The sequence below is a fragment of the Cygnus atratus genome, chromosome 5 (genome assembly GCF_013377495.2).
Source record: "Cygnus atratus isolate AKBS03 ecotype Queensland, Australia chromosome 5, CAtr_DNAZoo_HiC_assembly, whole genome shotgun sequence".
Classification (NCBI taxonomy): domain Eukaryota; kingdom Metazoa; phylum Chordata; class Aves; order Anseriformes; family Anatidae; genus Cygnus; species Cygnus atratus.
The window spans coordinates 61,596,007-61,608,226 of NC_066366.1; the positions used below are offsets into that span (position 1 = coordinate 61,596,007).

General features: G+C 51.6%; 1 protein-coding gene across 15 annotated transcripts in view; it reads right to left on the bottom strand.

The window, feature by feature from the left end:
* KTN1 (kinectin 1) overlaps positions 1-12,220 on the bottom strand; it is a 74,520-nt gene that overhangs the window by 55,318 nt on the left and 6,982 nt on the right. For 2 of the 15 annotated variants that reach the window (XM_050710752.1, XM_035551128.2), the window contains exons 2-3: positions 536-671; positions 174-423 (exon numbers count right to left, since the gene is read on the bottom strand). The exons of 12 other annotated variants lie outside the window; for them this stretch is intronic. The gene's annotated coding sequence lies outside the window, so the exon portion shown is untranslated. Of the gene's footprint in view, positions 1-173; positions 424-535; positions 694-12,220 lie in introns of all 15 variants that reach the window. One more of the 15 variants, XM_035551127.2, reaches the window with a different exon arrangement.

The window sequence follows — 12,220 nt, forward strand, 5'->3', positions numbered from 1 at the left end:
CCAGGTTGCCCAAAGCCCCATCCAGCCTGGCCGTGAACACCTCCAGGGATGGGGCAGCCACAGCTTCTCTGGGCAGCCTGCTCCAGTGCCTCACCACCCTCAGAGCAAAGAATTTCCTCCTTATATTGCTTGGGATATTTCCATCATTGCTTAGAAGAAGAAAATAGACGTACACTGAATGCCCAGGGACTGCAGTCGGTAGAGACGTTGGGCAGCGCAGGGAAAGGACGGGTTCTTCTTGCTTCTGAGCAGAGGGTTACTCTTTAAATACCTTCTAGTATCACACTTCAGACTTAAATCCATCTCATGGCCGTGCTAGAACCTGCTCTTCTAAGTTGGCTTGCCGTCCTGCCCCGTTGGGGAGAGCTTGGTGTGGAGCCCGGCTCCAGCCCCAGAGGGAAGAGTTGTTCTCTGCAATAGTTTCTGCACAGAGGGGTTACTGTGACAATATATTTGTACAGGGCATTGAGCACTACAGAGAGCAAGGAGTGGGAACTCTAATTTGGCTATTAAGTTATCAAAATAAACGGCTAACCTTTCAATACACTAATTATTCATCAGTTGTCTTAACGCTAAGTCTCCTCCCAGTTTGTGTGTTTTATTCTCCGCGTGCCCAGCTCGCTGGAACGGCTTGCATCTGGAATCGCATCCAGCACGGGGTTTCACAAGGGCTGCGAGGGAGGAAAAGCTCATCTTTTGGGGGAGAAAAAGCACAGACGCGTGAAATTAAGCTGGAGCTTTCAAAGCGATTGATAAAACCGGCTTCCTGCATGAAGTGATCTAATATTAGTTATCACTTGAAGGAAACAGATCTTGAAAATTTGCTGCAGCCAAAGTCAATATTGAGTGCTTACAGGAGAAGTTAAGCCCCAAAGAAAACATGTAACGAAGCAGATTTCTCACAAATGTGATTAAGTTGATCGTTACAGCACGTTACTGCCCCAGCTACAACACCGAACCAGAAGGAGCCCCCAGTGTGCCCACCTCTGCCCCGCTGACACACGAGCACACAGCCGGCCGTACGCTGACCCTTTTACACGTTGTAACGGATGAAGGCACCAAGTGATAGGACAGCCATCAAGGCAGGACCAAGACAGACAGTGACTGTAATTTTGACACTCAGAAAAACACGAGAAGTGGCATCAGGCACGATCACAGCCCAACCGCTCGGCAAACTCAGGTTCCCGGTTGCTTAAGCCCTGAAATATCTCCCAGCACCCCGTTAAGAAAACAAAGGCAAGAGTGTTTGTCTTTATGTTTTAACCAGAACCCAAAATGTCTTTGGAAGATGGAATTAAAGCAAGCCTGTTCCCGGAAAACTTGTGGTTTGTTTGTCAAAGGGGTGTGCACAAAGCTGGGGAAACCTCCAATCTTTCTGATTATCTGAACGCAAACAGAAGAAGTTACAGAAAGGTTTTTAGCGTGGCTGAGTCATCCCCAAAGGGAGCATCAGGTACGGGAGGGATGGGATAAAGCTGCGACCTGGTACAAATACTGAAGTTTCCCAGCCCAGCACGAACAAGGGCGTTCAAGCATCGCCCCTGGGAGCGCACCACCGGGGTCCGTGGGCAGGTGTCACAAGGTGCCATCCTGCGCCACGAGGTCCTTGTGAAGTGACACCCTCGCCACGGGGCAAACAGGCAGGGGTTTCCCTCATACAAGGCTGTCCCTGACAAGCTGCAGTTACTCAAGGAATTTCTCCGTTCCCATTTGTCCTTCTGTATTGCCTTGACAAGCCATCTAGGAAGAGACAGAAGCAGTCTACAGAGAAAGTCATACACTGCCATACAAGAAAGAGGACAGAGAAGCTCCTCCTGTTAAACCAGGAGAAAGAGAACACTACATTACCTTGAAAACCTTCCCACGTGAGCTTAAATGCTCGCCAGGACTTGGTTCCACCACTCCGCCCATTCCTGCTAGCTGCAGACACACGAGATGCCCTCTAACCTCTCATGCCACACAGGACCGGTCACTCGGGAACAAGCCGCATCTGTCCCAGTCCGCACACAGACTCTGTTCACGTTCAGTCCAACGTTTTAACAAAAGAATTGCACTTTTGTTCCCCCAAACAGAGCCCGTGCCACGGAAACTGCTTCTGAACTCCAGCGCAGCGTCAGTGCCTGCGCCTGACTTCCCCTGCTAGTTAACGCTGGCCTGGGTTTCCCAACACACCCCCGGCTTTCTGCATTTACCTCTCGAGTTTCACTCGGCACAGAGAGCACATTTCACGGGATATTCATTCAGTTTGGGTCCAGGGGATTAACTCACTTAAGAAGACAGAAATAAATTACGGCTCCATCTGGCTAATGAGTCACTCGTAGCTTAGCCCCAGCACGTTACAAGCACAGCTCCTCTAAACGCCCGGGTCTCAAGATGCATGTAATCTCCGGGGATTTGTGCTTCTGAAATAAAATAACATTAAATGGGGTGGAAAAAAAAAACAGGTACCGAGGCAGCCCCCGCACAGCCTTCCCCGCGATCACAGGCTTTGCTGGGCTTAACACCCAGCTCGCAGCGCAGGCATCTGGCCGGCAAGGGGACTAAATAAAACCCCTCGCGTTCAAGTCACCAGGAGCACAGCACAAAGTCTCAGAGGAATATTTGCACTGAATAAATTTCTCAAAGAGATAAGACTAACACTGTTTTTCCCTTAATCTGCACCCTGTTGGCAACACAGCTCCTATTAGCCAGCTGCGTAAGAGGATCATCTCGAGAACAGCTTCGCTCCCAAACTCGTCTTCCTGCAGGGCTCTTGGTGGAGCAGACATCCAGCAACTTGGGCGCTACAAGAGGGAACCTGTGGCAAATCAGGGCTTGGTAACAAAATGCAACCAGATTTTAAAATTCAACAAGTTCAGCCACTGCATGGACCGGAACCAGCTCCGGTAACCCCTAAGCATCGACCTAAAGCACTGCAGGGCTCAAGCCCTAGGACAAAGGGCTGCCAGAAACCCCAAAGACGGTCCATTTAATGTCAGCACTGCTAAGGGATTAGCAAAGTCTGCAGAATTAGAACTTCATTATTAAAAGACACTATTTAAAGCAGTGCTACGATGGCACAGAAAAACACAAGGTGTGTTCCTCGCGCCCCGAGACAAGATGCTGAAGCCAGCAGAGCCTCTGCAATGTGACTTTCCGCAAGGCAGGGAGTGAAAGCTGGGCTGTCACAGCAGGCAGGGATTTCAGCTCATCAAACCTGCTCCGAGCTCGTTAACACCTGGCCAAGTTCCGCAGGTAATCAGCGATGGGAACAGAGGGAGCCAACACGACCCAACCACCTCCACCTTCCTGTGCAAGGGTCACACATTCCCAAAAAACCATGCCCTGCAAACACCGGTGAGGGACAGACTACACCCGAACCCCATTTTAAGACAGCGCGATAAGATATTGCATATGTATCTCACCTATGTCAGGAGGAGCACAGCTCCCAGGAAGATCACACCATCTTCTTACGGGTCACTGTTAAAGCCACGCAATTTAGAGGTGTGCACAGAGCACCCACAACCGAGATCTCCGTCGCCCTGCCAGTTTTGACCCAGATGGCAAAGCCTAACCCATTTTTTTTTGTACGTTTCTGAATGCTTTTCGGACTCTTTTGGAGCTACGCTTCCACGCTCTGCTGGCAGAAGTCCTCCCAAAGCTCAGACCCAGGGGGAAGCACAGTGACCAGCAACGCAAAGTGAGGTCTGCAATTAAATACTCGCCCTGACAGCACGATTTATACAGCAAGAGAGGAAAGCCTCAGCCACTTGAATTTACAGGCTAAACCTTTCACATACTAAAGTAACTCTTATCTGGGAAGGAGCCCTGTTCAAGTAAAGCTTAACAGTGCTCGAAACCCCCTCTAAACTGTTAACAGCAAGAGGCGAGGGCTTGTCAATAAATCTTTCCACTCTTCACTTGATTACGCTGATACAATTAAGCCATTTGCAGAGCCCGATCTCAGCGCTGCAAATACCCTCTAGGTAAATATTTTCCATTCCAAACGTGCCGCTGTTTGTACCATCTGTTGGGCTCCGCTTGACGTTAGTTAACAGAGACACGCGATTTATTATATTCCAGAAAAGAGTAACTTTGCTTCAACAGAAGCCTTCGCTCTTATTTTTTTTTTCCTCTTCCCTTTTTAAATACATTTTTAGAGTTAACACCTTGGAAAAACGCAGCGGCTGCCGATGGGATAAAACCCAGAGCCAGAATTAACTTCAGCAAAAGCAGAGCGTGCAACCTTGCATTTACCTGGGGATAAATCCTCCCTCCTCCATCCCAAAACCACACAGACCCCTCTGGTGAAGCCTCCCGGGGCTGCTGGTGCAAAGAAACAAGAGCATAAAGGTATCGGTATCACTCAGGACTGAAGAGTCTTCAGAAAATGAAGCATTTCTTGCAAGAAGAAGTAATTTTGGATCAAAAACAGCTCCGAGAAATGCCATCTGGACAGAGCAAAGCGTCCTCACCCCCGCCAGACTGCAGGTTTTCCCCTGAAACCACTACTCCCTAACACACACACCCGCTAACATGCTGTCCTCTGCCTTCGGAGATCTCTTTCCCTTCTCCCCAGCTGCCCGTACGGGACCAAAGGTTGTGGCTTCCACCCGCAGCACTGGGGCAGGCTCCGGGCATCACCCAGCCCGTCTGCGCCTCTTCCCATCGCTGCTTCCAGGGAGCCCCTGAGGCTTCCTTCCCCCCCCAGCTCCTGCCGGGACGTGCTCTGCCCCACCACCTGAGCTATGCTGCGCACACCCAGCGGCGAGCGGGCAGGCTTTGGGGCACGCGCTTCCTTCCGCTGCTTCTCCGTGCAAGCCAGGCCCAGATCCTCGCCAGCTCCTCTTCTTCTTGCTCACGTCTCCGTACGGGGAACTGGGAAGCGATACTCCTCAAACTACAGAGGGAAAATACGCGCTGCGATTTCATAGACTGAGAATCCCTGCAAGCGGAGATTAACAGACACCGATTTGGTCTGCTGGCAGCGATAGCCCCCAAGGTCACTACCGCAGGAGCTCTGAACAGCCAAAATATCCCCCGCTGTGCCTCTCGCTCTCTGTCGTGTGCGTTGCTCACAGGGCACGGCTTCACAGCCAAAGGGCTGCACAGCCAGCCGCACGAACGCACCGGCAGTAGCTGCTCTGCTGATGTTAAGGCAAGAGGAGCCATCCGCGCACTGCTCGGCCCCACAAACCAGCTGCATCTTTTAACCACATTTTAGGAAACGCTCAGGTTTACGTTTCTAACACCCTCAAAATACCGATTTGCTTGAAAACAGACCTCGCTGTTCTCACCACAGCGCTGCTCAGCTGACTTGCAATGGGCAGCCACCGGCAAGTCACTCCTTCGTAACCTTGCAATAACGCCGAGACTTGGGGTTTTCTCTCGTGCTGGCACATCGCAAGGCCATAGCAGGATTACATCCTAAAAATAAGAGACAGAGCTAGCAGATTAATAGCTGCCTGAGTTTGGATTACCAGCCCGAGGAGCAGCTTTGCGTGCCATGTGGCTTTGCAACATCCAGGGGTCCCCTGCGACCCCGACCCGCCCGGCGGCACGGGACTTGGGTCAGCAAGGCAGAGGCACCCAAAATCTGTGCGCCCAGCACCTGGATGGGAGGCAAGAACCAGGCCACGCCTGGTTTTATTGCGGTTAATGACCTGGGAAGTTCACAGTGGTCTGTACTAAGCCAAGTTGATGTGACAGTCCACAGCAGCTCGGGTTTCCTACACCCAAAAGCCACTTACACACTTAAAGCCATTATGCGCCCCAACAATTACGTGCCCTTTTGACATCTGCCTGTTGTGTAAATGCGTATTCCCAGCCTGCTCTCACCTGGGCTGCCCAGACAGCCCTGGGGCGCAGCTCTGCCAAAATGAGGCAGGGGAACGCTCAGCCGGGAGGGCAGCGGGCGGTCTCACGGCCACGCAGCTCAGCCCTTTCCTGACGCAGCGCTGAGCTGCGCTAGCAGGAGCGTGGTTGTTCTCCCACACCTGCACCTACCTGGGCTCCACGAGCTCCGCTTGATGAAAACAGGCTCTGCAGCACGCAGCAGGTACGCTGCTGACTGCCCCCTGCTCACAGACGTGGCTCAAATGCCGAGCAAAAAAATAAACATATTAAGACCTTCTCTTGAGGCTGCTACACCGCCTTTCATCTCTAGGCACAATTCGGCCTCCACAAGGACAGAGGAAAGCAGGTACAAGCAGCAGCTTCTCAGTACTCAAATTCCACTCATGCTTTCACAGTGACCTGCAAAGAGCAACAGCTGGAACGAAAGCTTTTCCCCTTTCCAGTGTATACAGTAAATACGGCTATCTAAACATACATTTCTGAATTAGATTTTCTTGTTTATATTTAAAAAAATAAATGTAAGACAAGGAGACAGAAACAGAAGAGGAAAAGGCCTTAGCCCAGTTTTGGTTTGTTTTTTGTTTTTGTTTTTGTTTTTTGCCTCTGCAGATTGCTGTGAAACTATGAATGGAATCCAAGAACTGGGAGGCTCATTTAAAAAACAAAACAGGTTTTTATATATGAGAGCTGCAACCAGCCGAGGAAAAGCCCCAAGCGTGTTATCTGCCTCTACATCAGGCTGCCACGTCCCAGCAGAGCCTCACGCACCCCAGTTTCTGTCCAGGACGAGCTCCTCGCGGTCACAGCACCGCAGCCTGTGCCTGCTGTGCGGTGCCAGGAGCTGGACTCGGTGATCCTAAGGGGTCCCTTCCAACTCAGGATATTCTGTGATTCCATGATTCCAAGCTCCCCCAGCAGTCCTGGGAGGCACAAACCGACCTTCGGTTTGAAGCGAGGGCAGAGCAGACATCCTCGGAGGCAGAGCGACAGGAAAACCACGACAGACCGCTAACGAGGAAGCTCTACACAGCAGCAGTTTGTTTTGGGGACGCGTTTCTGAAGTTTGCACGTACCTGCACAAAAAGAATCGTCTTCGTTTGCCGCTTGCTTCTCCGAATGGCTGCCTAACCCAGCCCGTAGCCAGCTCGGTCAGTGATGTGTCAGCCTGCTCACTAGGATCTCTCCGGACGCACAAGAAATGCCGTTTTAAACCTACCACATGTCCGGCACGTCTCCAGCAGCACAGCGTTTCGCCAAATTCCTCGCCAGAGCACCAGAAAGGACCTCCTGCGAGCAGCGGGGGCGACGGAGAAGCCGAGAGGCTCCGACCTTGAAGGGCTGGCGGGCGGCTCGGGGCAATGCCAGCGCAGCTTGGCACAGCAGAATTGATCAACCTTTGTACCTCCACGCCCCGAAGGCGCGGGGACTGCCAGAGCAGCCCCACAGTCGAGCCGCGTACACCCTAACAATGTCACACCAGGGCCTTTGGCAAAGCTTCCGCCCACGGTGAAGGAGGTCTCGCACCAACGTGGGGAGGGGGAGGCGACGCGACAGGAGGCGGACAAGGAGCCTCGGAATAAACGAGGGAATTTGGAAGTTTTCCTGCAACAACCCAACACGGTTTTCCTGCGAGAATAAATCCCATTCTTAGTGAAAAAAAAAAAAAGTATTAACTTGGTTCATCTTAGAATTTCTTTTCCCTATAAAAATAAATCAAAGATATTTTGAGTGTGAATACCGTCAAAGCAACTTTATCCAGACTTATTTTTAAGCGTGCGTTTAATGGATGAGAGCAGAAATCATCCTCTGCCAAGACAGGTATTAGCCCAGGAGAATCTATTTAGCATAAGATTTCTCAACCATACAAAGATTTCACTTCAGCATGCGCCTGCAGTCCTCTACCCTGTTGCAAGAGGAACAAAGGAAAAGGAAGTGACTAATCAAAGCACCAGCACATTAATATATTTTGGTATGTGGAAAGGGAAAATTGTAGCGTGTATTTTTAACATTCCCAACAGGAGAATGTGCTCCCGTACGTATGCCAGCCACCACGTAGCCTCGGCAGCTCTAGGGAAGAGGAAAAAAACGAAGCGAGCCTCAGGCCAGCGGAGGAGTCTTGTATTTTCCGTCTCCCTCCCAGCAGCCCGCAGCTCCGGGCGCGTTGCTCAGCCCCAGCTCCATCCCGCACAACTCAAACACCCACCTGGGGCCCTTCCTGGGAGCACGGCGATGCGAGATACCCCCAACCCGCTGCTGCACAACAAACGCCTCGGCGACACCTGAATTGGCTGGAAGGGCAGGGAAAGCCCAGCGGGAAGGTGCTGAGAAGGGCAGAGGCGAAGGTGCCCTGGTGCTCTCCATCAGACGGGGCCGGGCTGCACCGAAGCACTCCGCCTTCAAACCTTCCCTCGTGGTTATTTTGCCACAGCACCTACACAAACTGGTGTCCCAATACAGAAAGATTGAATTTTATTTTTCTTCTTCTTCATGCTACGTTCCCCACAGTCCCTGCCTCCATTTGAGGCTCTTCGGGGCAAGCACGGGGACAGATTTGCTCAGCGTTAACGGGCAAGGAGCCTGAAGGACTCTTGTGATGAACTCAAAACGAGAGCTTTCCAAGCCTTACCTAAAGCAACCCAAATCAATCAGCTCAGCAACAGCCCCCGACGGTCATCTGTGCACTGGGATGGCCCAGCACAAACGCTGCTGGAGCACTGCCTGTCCGCCCGACCGCAGTTTGTTCCCGCGCGTCGTAATTAAGGACTACAATCCGCCCTTCTTCTGAAGCCAAAGCTCCAAAAAGGCTCATTATAATAAAAACCGTTTTAAGTACTAAATGGGAAGCCACTGTTGGACCAACCGTAATGGTTCGGATCCCCCCAGCTCTGACACTTCAATGCAAGAGATGCAGAGAAATGGATATTTAACGTTCCTGCAACGAGCTCTGCCATCGGCCACCCTACAGGCAGCTGGAAGCACGAAGCTCAAGCAGGTCTTTACCCTGGCGTTGCAAAATGACAACCCCAGTCATTCCACCACCAAGATTTCCCCATTATTTCTGTTCAGTCTGCTGTTCGGCACGGCTCTACAAAGCGACTGGACCGCTGACAAAAAAAAAAGTGCTTCGTTAACCCTTCCGTGACTCAACGATGCCTTCGTTAAACGGCAGCGGACAAGAGAAGCGACAGCAGAGCGATGCTCCCTCCGTCTGGATTCCTGCAGGAGAAGGCTGATTGCCCTACCTTGGAAAGAGGCAACAAGTTAAAGGAGAGCTGTTAGCAACTCATACAGGGAAATCAAAACTCCTAAGCGATTGTGAATCATATCAGATGCAGCTGCTTTCATGTGGTTTCTCCTAACTACCTCGAGTTAGAAGATATTATTATTTATGGCACACATTATGTCTAAGCAGCTGAGTGATTTCAGTTTTCTCTAAAGGGAAACCAAGTGTGACTGCTGCAGCAAAGTTACTGTACAGGTGGCACAGATTTAGCTAAATTAGGGCATCACAAAGCAGCATTTGAGAGACCGCTATACCTCAGTCCCAGGCTAAATCTCCGGCTCAAGTCTTGATAATGCTTCAGCTCAAAAGACGGACGAAATCAGCAGCTAAGATTTTTTGCCCTTCTCACCACTTACAGCATAATGAAAACACTGGGGAAAAAAAGTTTCCATCACTTGAACGAAGTTCAGAATGGTAAAAAGTTTTCAGACGTGTCAAGAGTTTGACGCTCAAGGGTATACAGCAGGTTCTCAACCCCAGGATTGTAAAAGGGCGACTTCAGCTTAGGCTAGACGAGAGGAGGAACGCGGACTTGACGTATAGAAGTCAAAGTTCCTCTGGGTTGACACAGGCATCATAAATAGAGATCTCATCAACGTGCACAGCGCAGCTACCAAGTAGGGCTTGTGAGCCTCCCCAGCCCGGCGGTGCCCCTGCTCCTGCCCGCACAGCTGGGTAAGCGCTCCATCAGCACGGCTATTTTTGCCCTCAGTGCTACATGCCCTAGTCATGGTTCAGAAAGACACAAAAAAAAAAAAAAGATCCAAGGAGCCGTGCCCGAGCTGGCACTGCTTGCTATCGTGGCGTTCCCCTGCTCTGAACTCCTCACCCCAGTAAAAAGGGGCCGTACCCAGCCCATCAGCTTCCTCCAGCTCGTACCTTGCAGGGTGGAGTTGAAGCCAGAGGACAATGCTGGCATGGGAACAACTGCGCGCTAACAGGCCACGAATGCATTTTTGACTGCAAGTTGGAAAAAACGCTCAACCCTCAACACAACGAGCTGCTCAGCGTGGCCGTGGTGTACCTACAGCCACCCCACAGAGCTCCGTGGTTGAATTCACCTGGCCACGCAGCTGCTCACAGCTCCTGCCGCTCAGCTACAGGGCAAACCTGAGCCCTGGGATTGCAGGGAACACGTTGTGACTGATGCAAGAGGCCTCCGCCAGTCTTGTGCCCGTGGCAATCAGTGGGTTTTAATTCCTGGTCACACTGTCAAGAACAACAGCTGCAAAAGAGGGTTGGATTTTATTACACCTGCATTAAATTTAAACTCAATTGCCAGGCTAAAACACTGTTCTTGGTGTATTCATAAAACCCTTCAAACACGGGGGACGGGTGGAGATACGTTTAGGACAGAACATGGACCACAGAAGCTGCTGGACTTCCTACAGCACCGACGTGGTGACTTTCTGATCCAGCCGAAATTTGGCCAAAGGACGAACAGGATCCCGTCACCAAGACGTCCACATCAGATACGAGGCAGTGGCAAAGCTGTCCTTCCACGTTCATCCTGAAGTAAGGTGTTACACAGCAGACAAGAAAGCACTCCCATAGCCAGGCTAGATCCTTTAATGCTGTCGATAACCTTACGAACGTTAGCTGAAAGTTTCAGGATGGTCGGTGAACAGAAGAGGCTTTAGCAGCAATCCCTACACAAAGCACTGGCAGCGTACAAGTCACCCCAGCACGTTTCAAAGCATAAATTGGCGGCGTTTTTATCTCCATTTGAAAGCACACTGGAAGTTTAAGAAAACTGCTGCGGAGCTGGAGTAGCTCCGCTCCTGAAACAGGCGAAGAGTTAAGGTCCCTCCCCATCCTCCTTGGGGGCAGGACACGCATTTACTGAGGGCAGCACTGCAGGCTCACGCTGTCACCCACCCAGGGTCCCCAAGGTCCCACGCGCTCAGGAAGCAGCGCGGTGTTTCTGCAGGCTGCAAGGCAACCCGTGCAGCTGGTCTTAAAGACCCAGACAGAGCAAGCTCCCCTCCAGCGCCAGGGAAAAGGCTCCAGCTCCTGCAAAGAGTTTCCCAGCGCGGTTTCATTACACCTGGGCCGTGCTGGGAAGGAGCTTTCGTTAACCACTTCCCTCCCGTAGCTGCTGGTTCCCCAGGTGAGCGATGCTGAGGCTGGCTGGCATCCCTCTGAGCGGCAGCCCAGCACGCCCCGAACAGCCCTCAGCCGGCCCTACTGGTCCCAGTCCCACACACAGCGTAACATCGGGGACTTGGTGACAACAAACTCCCCAAAAGCCGCGTGCAAAGTGCATCTCTGAGGGCTTTCTGGGTTCCTCCACTTGCGGCCGCAATGGCTGGCCCCAGAAGAGTTGCTTACAGTGACTCCAAAGACACACGTACGTGCTCTCAGAGCGCTGAGTTCAAACCAATATCCCAACGTCCTCGAGTTGTCTCCCCCAAAACAATCAGCACATTCACATTTGAACTGCAGCTTTCACTAACATACAGGTTTAAGAATATGGCAGGTTGCTTAGAAAAAAAAAAAAAAAAAAACACACCTAAAACGCTCAGCAAAAGGAATGCGCAGTAATTTAGGTCACTTCTTTCATGCTCCTCCGGGTTCTCCCTCCCCTCGCTTTACTGCCCCACAATCTGCTCCTCCTCTGGCATGCGAGGATTTAAGAAACATTTCATTGCAACCACACAGACGCAAGCCTAATTGCTTCCAATCGCTTACGCCTCTCTTGCTCCCGTGGCCTGCAACGGAGAGGGGGGATCAAGAAATCAACTTCGAAATAGGCACGCCAGAAGCCAAGAAATTCTTCCTTTGACCCACAAACAGCAGGGGAAAAAAGGGGGAAGCCAGGGGGTCGAGGCACGGAGACGCCTCCCCCAGAATCTTTACAAGCTTCTAAAACTTTTGATGTGTAGCCCACGGCACCCCTGGAAAGCCCACGGCACCCCGTGAAACCCCAACACGCCCTCCGTAAAACCTCCCTGAAACTCGGCAGTCCCAGCACTTTCAGATGCTACCCGGACAATGCTTTTCACTGTCCACGCTTGGCAAGGACGCCTTGCCAGCAAACATTAGAGCAAACAACTCCCCTCCGGTCCCAGCCTGAACACGGAGAAGCGCAGCTTTGAAGGA